This window comes from Oncorhynchus tshawytscha, linkage group LG16, assembly GCF_018296145.1.
Source record: "Oncorhynchus tshawytscha isolate Ot180627B linkage group LG16, Otsh_v2.0, whole genome shotgun sequence".
NCBI classification, from domain to species: domain Eukaryota; kingdom Metazoa; phylum Chordata; class Actinopteri; order Salmoniformes; family Salmonidae; genus Oncorhynchus; species Oncorhynchus tshawytscha.
Genome location: NC_056444.1, coordinates 62351758 through 62362878, shown reverse-complemented (window position 1 = coordinate 62362878; position 11121 = coordinate 62351758). Strand labels below are relative to the sequence as shown.

At 43.8% G+C, this 11121-nt stretch overlaps 1 pseudogene; it reads right to left on the bottom strand.

Moving 5' to 3' along the window:
* Positions 1–6896: 6896 nt before the first annotated feature.
* On the bottom strand, positions 6897–8441 carry LOC112232541 (annotated as a pseudogene).
* Between the last annotated feature and the right edge of the window lie 2680 nt (positions 8442–11121).

The following is an 11121-nucleotide window of genomic DNA, read 5'->3' as shown; positions in this document are numbered from 1 at the left end:
ACAGCGCACGCGTGGCACTGTGTGTGAACTATTTTTTTCCGCTTTCAGTTGAGATCGCCGTTTGTCTTGCGCATGCGTGGGTATCGAATGCTTGAGTTTGGGGTTTGGGTAGACGAAGGGTATGAAATTAATCTTTCACACACACAGGCAGCAACTGGAAAGCAGTCCAACAACAGGCCATTGAAACATGTTTTACATTGTGACATTGAATAGTGTATTATCCATTGGATAAGAAAACATAGAAAACTGTAGGTTACTGCAGTTACTATACAAAGACGCAAATGACAAAAACAACACATTTAGTAATAAAACCTTTATTAGACAGTTGTACTAAGCTTATATGGAATTTATAAGCTTATAGACATGTATTATTTTCATGAATTTGACGTGCTTAATAAGGTTGAATTATTTTTTTTAAGTAGGCTTATGTATTGTCGGTTGTACATGCCTTTATTATTATTGCATTATGTAAAATAAAGAGTTAATTATGACGAAAGATGAATGTTCAAATGTGTCATGGAATTGTTTCACCCTGCTGCAAATCGTTTTCTACAGAATAACCCCTTGGCTTGAAGGACATTATGGTTACTGGTAGAGTAGAATTCCACTACCTTGGTATGAGTGAACTACAGCGACAGACCGTTCTTACAGTATTCTCCCTGTACATCAAGTTAGAACCGTAGCATAAATAAAGGGGGCAGACAATGAACGCTCTTACAATATTCGATGATGTCACGTGTGCTCCCTCTCCGGCCTCTAGGTCACCAGTCTACTCGTTATGGCGCACACCTGTCACCATCGTTACACGCACCTGCGCGTCATCAGACTCACCTGGACTCCATCACTTCCCTGATTACGTTCCCTATATATGTCACTCCCTTTGGTTCCTTCCCCAGGCATTATTGTTTCGTGTGTTATGTCTGTGTTATGTCTGTGCGTTGTTCGTGTTTCTTATTTTGTATTATGTTGTGTTCATTTATTAAAACACTCACTCCCTGAACTTGCTTCCCGACTCTTAGCGCACATCGTTACAGAATAATGCCTCAACTAAGGGAAGCATCAGGGAGTGTTTTTTGTTTTTTTGTGTCAGTGGAAAGACGTCAGATCCGGGAACCGCTACAGACTCTCATGCTTCAGCCAGATCGCCAGGCTCCCCTGCCTCCGCCAACTCGCCAGGCTTCCCTACCTCCGCCGGCCTATCAGGCTTTCATGCCTCAGCCGGATCTCTAAGCTCCCCAGCCTCAGCCAGTCTGTCAGGTTCCCGCACCCTAGCCGGATTGACAGGGTTCCCACGCCTCAGCAGAGGTGACCGGTCCACTCCTGATCCCCGGGATCGTAATTTTGGTCAGCGCCCTGCGGTCGGAACCGCACGTAGGGGAGGGGGTACTGTCATGTGTGCTCCCTCTCTGGCCTCTAGGTCACCAGCCTGCTCGTTATGGTGCACACCTGTCACCATCGTTACGCGCACCTGCGCATCATCAGACTCACCTGGACTCCATCACTTCCCTGATTACCTTCCCTATATATCCCCAGGCGTTATTGTTTCTGTTCCTGTGTTATGTCTGTGCGATGTTTGTATTTCTTCATTTGTATTAAGTTGTGTTTATTTATTAATACACTCACTCCCTGAACTTGCTTCCAGACTCTCAGCTCACATCGTTACAGATGATTACATTTCTCTAAAACAGGCTATAGGCTAGATGTGCACCACCAAATCAGAACAGTAGGCTAAGTTATGAGGGGGAAAGGGACCAAATTATTAGGGTGAGGCACATGCGCTACTAACAGCTTACTACACAACATACACTTAGTATTACTTTATTAGCTACAGTGTACATATATACCTGGCATATTACATAAATTATGCAGCAGCATACAATACATTTGTGGACTCACCTTGTTGTGCTGTGCCCACTTGAACAGGAAGGTGACGCAACGGTCCTTCTTGTGGGTACATTTTGTCAATCAAGGTTTGTTATCAAAGTCTGGCATTCTCTGGATTTATGGTGCTTTTAAGATAACTGAAAACTCTGAAATAAACCAGGTCGAATCATGACATCAGTGATCTTCAAGTTGGAGCTCTAGAAAGAGGCTTGAGTTCCCGACTTGGAATTCCAAGTTGGAAACTTATTTTCCAAGTCAGAGCTTGTTTTTTTTCAGAGTTCCCAGTTGTCTTGAACTCCCTAAAGTCTGAGATTCTCCAGTTGTTTTGAACGCAGCAAAAGTCATGCTGGATTGACAGCATGGTCAATGTATTCAACTTTTTCTGGCCCATGGTGTTGAATGTTTACCCTTTTAAGCTTGGAAAAGAGACCCTTAAACCCAGACTTTCAATGGACCACATACCCACTCCATTGAATAACAGTCTAGTGATTGCTTTGCAACACTTGCAGTTAGCCACTGATTCCTTCCAAACGACTCATTGTTGAATTTGCGATTACCAACTTGTTGTGTAATCTTGATGTCCAATGACCGATGAGCATCAATACGTTTTATCTATATTTTGACAAGGATTGAAAAGGATTTACCAGTAGATTGTCGAATTGAGTCATGATGATGACTGCTTGTCTAGCTTGCTAGCTAAGATTTCGAAAGTATGATGTTGACATGATCAGTCTACTCAAAGCTACGGTAGATAAAACATAATTTTATCTGTGGCCAATGACCTTGAGCCTTTTTGGATGGGCATTTCTAATGTAACTCTATGGCAGCACCCAAAGGGCTTAAATTTGAGCTCTCCGCGTAGATTTTGCGGCGACATAGTGTCCCCATGAGTGACATAACACTGAGCCAATCACGGCGCAACTAAGAGGACATTACCAACCTCTACGCTCTGTATTTTCCGCTGGCTGCCCCACCACCACAGAAAGCACTGAGCTAGGCAGAAACACCTGCATTTTGGAGCTGCCTTACTCAAGAAAGCAAAAAAGAGACCATGTTTGTATGCAGCTTATTAACCCAATTTTTTTTTTTACATTGTTTGCAAACTGATATGTGACACCTGCCCTGAATGATGGGTCACCACTTTAAATTGATCTTTATTTGCATTGGGTATACTCACAGGGCTCAGGGTTTCCCCCTTTTTTACCACTTCATCCCTGGAGGATAACTAACCTAGCAAAATACACTACATGGCCAAAAGTATGTGGACACCTACTAGTTGAACATCTCATTCCAAAATCATGGGTATTAATATGGAGTTGGTTCCCCCTTTGCTGCTATAACAGTCTCCACTGTTCTGGGAAGGCTTTCCACTAGATGTTGGAACATTTCTGTGGGGACTTGATTCCCTGCAGCAATGTCACTGAGCTCTTCAGTAAGGCCATTCTACTGCCACTGTTTGTCTATGGAGATTGCTTGGCGGTGTGCTCAATTTTATACACGTCAACCATGGGTGTGGCTGAAATAGCCAAATCCACTCATTTGAAGGGTGTCCACATACTTCTGTGTATACAGTGTATATCTTTGCCCTTTTGAATAAGTCAAATCAAAGTTTATTGGTGGCTTACCCAGATTTGCAGGGAAATGTAGCGAAATGCTTATGTTTCTAGCTCCAACACTAAGTTGCAATGCCATTTCAACTTAGTGGCTATACCACAGACGTCAATAACGCAACACTTTTGCTAGTTTCTGATCGCTGTTTAATAATTAACAGCATAATCAGGCACAAGGCCACAAAACAAAGTAAGGTGATAAGATATAATTGCCTATAGGTCAAAGTCCTTGTGTTGCAAGTTCAGTAGGCCAGCCTTGTTAATGTTATTAAATATCAAATGACTTGATAGAACCGTAGGCTACAGTTTACAGTGGAGGTTTTATTAAATCTTAATGGACAGTTTGAATAAAGATGGGTAGGCCTACGTGAAGAAAACAAATCCATTGTTTTAGGCTACGCATGCGCTGCAATGCGGTAAAAAAAAAAAAAAAGAGCTGCATTTTGAACAAGGACGCATGCGTATGGCTCACCTACCAAGGGGCCAGAGATAGACATTTCTAGAAAGGCTACAGTTGAGTCAAATCGTCAACGAGGAGGTACTGGCACGTTATAATTTCCACGAACTCCATACATGAATGCTCTTGGAAATAATCGTGTGCTTCCAATAACAACGCAACGATATTTTTTTATTTCTGATGTAAAAAGGAACTGCTAAATAAAATCCAATAACCTCGTGGATTGTACAATTGTTTTATTGTCCAAGACAGGCATTTTGTGGTGGAACTATCAAGCCTATACCATGCCATATTCCTTTACACCTTCAGTCTTGGTCGATCCTGGATTATATTGATCATGCGGCACCGTTTTATTATCCACACTTCTTCAAATCATCATGGAATAAATAAACGGAATAAACAAGTCTAATGTCGGAGGCAGGCAAATAAATACCTTACTGTGAAATACAATCTGCGCATACTAATAGTGGCCAGACTATTAGTATGTTCTCAAAAGATAGAAAAGTACTGATAAAGAAATATGCTCTGTTGGTGCCAGAAATGTGGGGTTTAAATGAGGTAGGCCTATCTGCATTCGGCAAAAAACAGTGCGAATAGATTTTTCCTGTGAGGCGTAATTTACATTGTCATGTTTATATTCGATGTAAATTTGAATTAGACTTTTCCTGTCCTGCTAAGCATTCAAAATGCTTAGCAGGACAGTACTTTTGGGTGTCCAAATCAAAGTTTATTTGTCACGTTTATTTGTCACGTTTGTCACGTAAGGTCTACACCTTACAGTGAAATGCTTACAGGCTCTAACCAATAGCGCAAAAAGGGTATTAGGGGAACAATAAGTAAGTAAATAAATAAAACAACAGTAAAAGGACAGGCTATATACAGTAGCGAGGCTACATACAGACACCGGTTAGTCAGGCTGATTGAGGTAGTATGTACATGTAGATATGATTAAAGTGACTATGCATATATGATGAACAGATAGTAGCAGTAGCGTAAAAGAGGGGATGGCGGGTGGCGGGACACAATTCAGATAGCCCGGTTAGCCAATGTGCGGGAGCACTGGTTGGTCGGCCCAATTGAGGTAGTATGTACATGAATGTATAGTTAAAGTGACTATTCATTTATGATAAACAGAGAGTAGCAGCAGCGTAAAAAGAGGGGTTGGGGGGGGTCACACAATGCAAATAGTCCGGGTAGCCATTTGATTACCTGTACCTTTTTGTCCTTGACTTGGCACTCTGGTAGCGCTTGCCATGCGGTAGTAGAGAGAGCAGTCTTTGACTGGGGTGGCTGGGGTTTTTAACCATTTTTAGGACCTTCCTCTGACACCGGCTGGTGTAGAGGTCCTGGATGGCAGGCAGCTTAGCCCCAGTGATGTACTGGGCGGTATGCACTACCCTCTGTAGTGCCTTGCGGTCAGAGGCCGAGCAATTGCCGTACCAGGCAGTGATGCAACTGGTCAGGATGCTCTCGATGTTGCAGCTGTAGAACCTTTTGAGGATCTCAGGACCCATGCCAAGTCTTTTTAGTTTCCTTGGGGGAATAGGCTTTGTCGTGCCCTCTTCACGACTGTCTTGGTGTGTTTGGACCATTCTAGTTTGTTGTTGATGAGAATGGGGGTGTGCTCGGTCCTCCTTTTTCTGTAGTCCACAATCATCTCCTAAATCCTGGTTACGTTGAGGGATAGGTTGTTATTCTGGCACCACCCAGCCAGGTCTCTTATCTCCTCCCTATAGGCTGTCTCGTCATTGTCGGTGATCAGGCCTACCACTGTCGTGTTGTCTGCAAACTTAATGATGGTGTTGGAGTCGTGCCTGGCCGTGCAGTCATGAGTGAACAGGGAGTACAGGGGGGGGCTGAGCACGCACCCCTGGGGAGCTCCAGTGTTGAGGATCAGCGTGGCAGATGTGTTGCTACCTACCCTCACCACCTGGGGGCGGCCCGTCAGGAAGTCCAGGATCCAGTTGCAGAGGGAGGTGTTTAGTCCCAGGATCCTTAGGTTTAGTGATGAGCTTTGAGGGTACTATGGTGTTGAACGCTGAGCTGTGGTCAAAGATAGCATTCTCACATAAGTGTTCCTTTTGTCCAGGTGGGAAAGGGCAGTGTGGAGTGCAATAGAGATTGCATCATCTGTGGATCTGTTTGGGTTGTATGCAAATTGGAGTGGGTCTAGAGTTTCTGGGATAATGGTGTTGATGTGAGCCATGACCAACCTTTCAAAGAACTTCATGGTTACGGAAGCGAGTGCTACGGGTCTGTAGTCATTTTGGCAGGTTGCCTTTGTGTTCTTGGGCACAGGGACTATGGTGTTCTGCTTGAAACATGTTGGTATTACAGACTCAATCAGGGACATGTTGAAAATGTCAGTGACGACACCTGCCAGTTGGTCAGCACGTGCCCGGAGCACACGTTCTGGTAATCCGTCTGACCCCGCAGCCTTGTTGACCTGTTTAAAGGTCTTACTCACGTCGGCTACAGAGAGCGTGATCACACAGTCGTCCAGAACAGCTGATGCTCTCATGCATGCCTCAGTGTTGCTTGCCTCAAAGCGAGCATAGAAGTGATTTAGCTCATCTGGTAGACTCGTGTCACTGGGCAGCTTGCAGCTGTGCTACTACCCTTTGTAGTCTGTAATCGTTTGCAAGCCCTGCCACATAAGATGAGCGTCAGAGCCGGTGTAGTATGATTCAATCCAGGAAAATGTATGGAGTGAAAAGTACAATATTTTCTTAAAAGGAATGTAGTGAAGTAAAAGTAAAAGTAGTCAAAAATATGAATAGAAAAGTAAAGTACAGATACCCCCCCAAAAAACACTTAAGTAGTATGTTAAACAATTTTTATTTAAGTACATTACACCACTGATAATGAATAATAATACAAAATATAATCGAAGACTGATGCTCTAAGAGTCCCAGCACAAACAGTTTCTTCCCATGTCAATTAGTCTAAATGTGGTGGTCTTTGCCAGGTGTCAGGCATCTCCTCTGGTTCTTACTCCTCTGAGAATGTGGTAACTGGTAACTTCCTCCATATCCTGCATAAATACACACATTTCTATTATGTAAGATACATTGAAATGACAGAAATATTTAGATAAATTGATAAACGTACAACAAGCTGGAATAGCATGGTCAATTGAGGGACACTCATTCTCACCTGTGTTGTCCAATAGGTCTCTGGAAGGTATCAGACAGCTAGCCTCACCCAGGAAGCACAGGATGATGTGGACCACATCTGCCCAGCGGCTGGCAATCAGCATCAGGACCATGAGCCTCCCCCAAGACGCACCACCCCTGTGTTTATAACAGCTTGGCCACTTGGCTGACGATGTTGCTCCTCTGAGTAGAAAATAATTATCATCAGCTTTCTCAATGAGAATGACAACAATATGCTTGTCCTTTACTTGCTTTCTGCTATGAACAAAATACCAAATAGTCTCTGACATTCTGCTGCTTAAAAGTTTAACCATGTAGTCTACTGTATGTTCAGTCTCTCACCCTGCATATACACCACCAGCAGTGTGTAGCAGATTGTCAGTGGAGTCCAGAACCTGAGGGGGGCAATGGCAGCCACTGCAAAGGTGAGCACAAGGTCCCTGGTCAGGCGCGGTAACAGAAAGCAACCTGATGTTAGCAGTGTCATGCACACTCCACAGTAGCACTGGGAACTGTACAGTGCCATGACATGGAGTCGTAGGCACCCAGTTTGGCTGGCCAGGAACCAGCTCAGTCCTGCAGGGAGGAGCAGGCAGAGCCGGAGCTGTGGCGTCCCCTCGTGGAGGAAATGGAGACCGCAGCTGAGAGCACAGCCCAAGGAGAACTGACCTTTTTTTAACTAGGCAAGTCAGTTAAGAACACATTTTTATTTTCAATGACGTCCTAGGAACAGTGGGTTAACTGCCTGTTCAGGGGCAGACCGACAGATTTGTACCTTGTCAGCTCGGGGATTTGAACTTGCAACCCTCCGGTTACCAACGCTCTAACCACTAGGCTACATTGGACCAGCAGCTGCTGTAGGAACCTACTGGACTCCTGCAGATTCAGAGAGCGGGAGGGAAATTAATTAAGAGGAGAGATGAATCAAGGCTGATGAATGTGAGAATGATTTTCATGTAATTTTTAGTGACAAGTATGCTATTATAATGCTCACTCCAGCTGTGACCTAAGCTGACATTGTTCTGAGGGAGAACTCTAGAACCACCAGGGATGCAACCCGAGAGCCCACTACAGACTGCATCACCGGCAGGAACAAGAACTGGAGAGCTTCACTTAGCCCAATTTTAGTACTGGCTTGATGCCTTGGTATCTTCTGCATAGATGTATCTTTACTGCTGCCTTCATTATTTGAACTGAGTAGAGAGAGTAACTTGAGACAGTATACATTTCAAGGCAGTGAAATACAAAACAATGATTTCTAAGGATACATTGATTACTGTTGCCAATGTAAATCGTATAACAGTCTCTTCATAGTGATGAATACAAGCATGTTATTCAGCAGCAAAAATTAGTAAACTGTACATCAATAGTCCTAAGGTTAGTAGGGAAAAGGTCAGTTATCCACATCCACATCTTGAATATCCTTTGATCCACTTCTCAAGTGTTTGTTTTGTATGAGTCCCTCCCTATCTATGAAATGGTACTTGCATTCAGATTATAATTGTAGGGCAAGAGGAGGTTTAGCAACAATCGATTTCGAGTTTGTTTGCTAGTCAAATGGATGTAAAATTGTAATGTGTGAAACAAGTATAACAGCTAACAATATAGCCTAACCTATACACTGAAGCTGCCTATGTAACTAACATGTAATAACATAGGTATTGTAGTGTCTTAACACTTAGTACTTATTTATGTAATAAGAAAGACTCGGAATACAAGCAATTGAACTGGAGCTTCACATTTACTCAAACGAGTTAGTACCAGAATAACATAGAACAACCTGCGCATGACCAAGGGTGCTCCCGCCTTAAAGGGGACATCCCGCCATAAAGGGGACATCAGTAATTAACAGAACATAACAGGTATTATTATACACTCGTTACTGAGACACGTGGAATCATATCTTCCCATATGATCTTTCGGGACATTACCATTGGCGTATACGTTTCTCACCTTTCAGCCTTTAAGAATAAGTGTACTCTCATCAGGTTACAGAGAACAGAGATCTCACATGCACAGTCCTGTATATTACCAAGAATATTTGATCACCTGACATCTCCAAAATTGACGTATTCAACAAAATGGTTCTTAAAATAAAGGTAGACTACAGCATGAGTGGTAACCTGCAAAAGGGCATTCACAATAAACCAAGAAAGGATCAGGCCAAGTGCCGACCTACCTGGGGTAGCCTAGAGAACGATACACAAATCTCACCTTAGAGTAGACTGTCCAGAGGGTTTGCGTCCAGCGTTAGCCATCCAGATAAACTCGGAAGAAATGAGGTAATGAAGGATAACATTTGCGGTAAATCGCTTCAATATTAGCCTAACGTTTCCCTATATCTATAGTTTCGATATCAAACCTGTTGAAATTATAGGCTATTTTCAGAAATAGGTCATTTCATAGCAACAATTAGATTTCGATAAAAGATAAGACCACGCCCGCTTATCAATTGACAGGATACTTCAATAATTTCAAAATTTAAATTTCTACCTCGGCTGTTTATGTCCCTATGATTAAATAACACTGAGCTTTGCTCATTCATTGTGCTGTTCATAGGTCAGAGTCATGGGCAGACATTTTATTTTTATTTAACCTTTATTTAACTAGGCAAGTTAGTTAAGAACAAATTCTCATTTACAATGACGGCCTACCAAAAGGCAAAAGGCCTCCTGCAGGGATGAGGCTGGCATTAAAAATAAAATAAAAATATAGGACAAAACTCACATCACAACAAGAGAGACAACACTATATAAAGAGAAACCTAACATGCTAACTACACCGCTCGCGTCACGTGCGTGAGCATTACAAAATCAATTTAAACATACATGTTATTCAATTATTGCACTCACACTGCTCGTGCAGCAACGAGCGTCTGTGTTGCCAAGTGCTAAAATAGAAGTCAGTTCTATTTGTACCGCTGATCGCGGTGCAAATCCTGCCTCTCCCATCTCCTCATTGGTTTATAGAAACAGATACCCACATGCCATCTCCTCATTGGTTATACCCACATGGGCGATTGAAAGACAACTGAGTTTGTCGGTCGTCGTGGTAATACTATGAAAGTTTAGATGCCAATCGCCATATAAAGTCCAAAGAAGTGTCAGGCATATGTGTATAGGTGGCAGGGAAGTCAGGCGCAGGAGAGTCAAACGGAGTGTAAATTGGAGTCTTTTAATAATGTCATAGTAACATGCTCCATAACACTAAACAGGAAAAAGAACATAAACAAATATGGGTACGAAGACCCGTCGCGCACCTATACAACAAAAACACTACACTGACAATAAACAATCTCTGACAAAGACATGAGGGGAAACAGAGGGTTAAATATACAACAGGTAATGAATGGGATTGAAAACAGGTGTGTGGGAAGACAAGACAAAACCAATGGAAAATGAAAAAGGGATCAATGATGGCTGGAAGACCGGTGACGTCGAACGCCGAGCACCGCCCGAACAAGGAGAGGCAACGACTTCGGCAGAAGACGTGACAGTACCCCCCCCTGACGCGCGGCTCCAGCAGCGCGTCGACACCGGCCTCGGGGACGACCCGGAGGGCGAGGTGCAGGGCGATCCGGATGGAGACGGTGGAATTCTGATAACATGGAAGGATCTAACACGTCCTCCACCGGAACCCAGCATCTCTCCTCCGGCCCGTACCCCTCCCAGTCCACGAGGTACTGAAGGCCCCTCGCCCGACGTCTCGAATCCAAAATGGATCGAACAGAGTACGCCGGAACCCCCTCGATGTCTAGAGGAGGTGGAGGAACATCACGCACTTCAGCCTCCTGGAACGGGCCAGCCACTATCGGCCTGAGGAGAGACACATGGAACGAGGGGTTAATACGGTAATTAGTGGGCAGTTGTAACCTATAACATACCTCGTTCACTCTCCTCAGGACTTTAAACGGCCCCACAAACCGCGGACATAGCTTCCGGCAGAGCAGGCGGAAGGGCAGGTTTCGGGTCGAGAGCCAGACCCTGTCCCCTGGTGCGAACACTGGGGCTTCACT